Genomic DNA, 2303 nt, shown 5'->3' on the forward strand with positions numbered 1-2303 from the left:
CACACGCTGGCAACGACTGAAGCCACAGAGACATGAAATATATGACTGTGTGCAGCAATCAGCCAGAACATCAAACCTGGGTCCACACAGAGAGACTCCTCAGTGAGTTACCTGTCACTTCACGTTTACACCTTCTGTCATGAATCAGCGTGAGAACAAGTCCGACCAAAACTAAGAGGAAACGAACCAAACTACTGTGGAGGCAATTTTCATTTTCATTTTTCCTTGACTGAGCCAACAGTAAGAAGGATCTACACACAGACGCAGTGAAGAGGCTTTAATAACCAAAAAATGACCAAAGCTTATGACCAGGCTGGGAGGCAAACAGATGCTGAACCTCTGGGCTAATAATCATTTCTCCCTCTCCTTACCACCACCACCACCACATGACAAATCTTTCTATTAATAATTCTTGTTTCAGCCTCAGTCCTGATCCCCAGAGTCCTGTTAGAGGCAAAGTCAAAGGGATGAAGAGGAAGGAGGAAGGAAAAAAAAACTGTTACACCCGTTTCATTCTGAGCCAAATCTGCAGGCCTCGCTCTGCTTTTGACAAATGTTGCATGAGTCAGCCAGATTCAGCAATCAAGACTGTGTGTGAGAGACCACATACAGCTCCTCTCTGTGTCCTGTGGGCCGTGTTATGCACATAAAACAGGCTTTCAAACTATTTTCCTTATGCAACTGTGTGCGTGTCTGTGTGTGTCTGTGTGTAGCAGGTGGGAGGTTGTAGTGGCAAGCTCATTTACCCGTCAGGAAACTGCACACGCCGCCATTCACTGGTTTTCTTACTTGACTGGATCCGAGACTGAAAGAGAGGAGAGGACTAACGTGACGAGGAACTCCTCTCTCAACAGGTTGTCAGAGTTACAGGAACATATCCAGCTAATTAAGCAAAAATGTAATAACTTGTCAAGTTTATCTACTTGAAAAGTGTGCCGTAAAAACTGCCACTTACTGTATATTTTTTGGCCAGTTCCCGAGGACTCCCTGCTTTAAATTTTAATGAATCATCTGCTTAAAACTGTGAGTTTGTGTCATTCATGTCCTGAGAAGAAATCAAGCAAAAAATCCATTTATTGGAATGAGAACATTATTTCAGTCAATATTCCCTCGCAGCATTCCTGAGATGTTGTGTTCAAAAGGCCATGAACATGTTCTGTGAGGTAAAAGTGAGATTTTATCAAAGCCTTACTGAGATATACTGAGGTTGAGCATTACCTGCTGAACAGAGCTGAAAGTGTTTTCCATGGACTTGGGGTAGTCCAGGTGCAGGGCTGTTGCCAGTTCGTCCATCACCACAGTCTCTTCCATGATGATCCAAACTCTGGACTGGTTGAGCTGAGGATTTTCTTGATCGATGCAGAGGATTCCCGCCAGAGTTCGACTCCTAACAAAGCAGGAAACAGAGAGAGGACATAAACCTGCCAGTTAGATAACACTGTGTTATACATCAAAAAGTACCACCAACTTGAAAAGTGTTGTACAATATAAACTGCACCTGATGAAAGTTAAGCAAATGGAGTGTTGAGAGTGCTTGTTGATAAATGCACAAACAGGATTTAACAACAAATTCACCCAAAACCTCCATTTAAGTCTGGAAGTTTTTACTTTATGGTGGTAAATATGGTTGAGTCACCTGGTAATTTAACAATGTCACTGCTTTGTCACATTCATTAAATTAGCTATTTCGCCAGCGTACACTTAAAGGAAAAAATAATGATCAACTGAAAAACAGGTTAAAAAAAAAAAATATCAAGTGAAAAATGCCCCTGGAGCTGGTTAAACTCACATTTTCACAGCTCACAAACAGCCAATGTAACGAGAAAGGTATCAAGTAACAGGTTAAAACGAAGCTTCCAACAAACAGCCTCTCCAGCAAAACAAACAAGAAACAGGCGACAGATGTCCGTTGAATTGGTAAACTTCTCACCAACACACGCGAATTCGCATAAATGAAACCACGCCTACTTCCGTAGAACGAAAACTTCTTCTTCTTCTTCTTCTTCTTCTTCTTCTTCTTCTTCTTCTTCTTCTTCTTCTTCTTCTTCTTCTTCGGTTTTACGGGCAGACTACAGAGTAACGTTAAAGGTTCGTGTCGCCACCTACAGCACACAAGTATGTAACGTGACTTCGTCCTGAAGTTATATTCTGGACATTAAACCTGTTAATTTAAATAAATCCCTTTGTCTCAGTAATGAAATTCAATTATTTAGAAGCTACAGCCGAGACAAAACTCCACTGTTACTGCCTTCAGTAATGTTGCTGTTGTTAAAAGTGAAATTCAAATTAATAAAAACTTTGGA

General features: G+C 41.2%; 1 long non-coding RNA gene across 1 annotated transcript; it reads right to left on the reverse strand.

Moving 5' to 3' along the window:
- Positions 1-746: 746 nt before the first annotated feature.
- On the reverse strand, positions 747-1895 carry LOC127142159 (uncharacterized). The gene is made up of 4 exons (XR_007812649.1): positions 1790-1895; positions 1219-1387; positions 956-1045; positions 747-805 (listed from the first exon to the last, which is right to left on the reverse strand). It is a non-coding gene; the product is annotated as an uncharacterized LOC127142159 (long non-coding RNA).
- Positions 1896-2303: the final 408 nt, after the last annotated feature.

The sequence above is a fragment of the Lates calcarifer genome, linkage group LG3, assembly GCF_001640805.2.
Source record: "Lates calcarifer isolate ASB-BC8 linkage group LG3, TLL_Latcal_v3, whole genome shotgun sequence".
In the NCBI taxonomy this organism is placed as follows: Eukaryota; Metazoa; Chordata; class Actinopteri; family Centropomidae; genus Lates; species Lates calcarifer.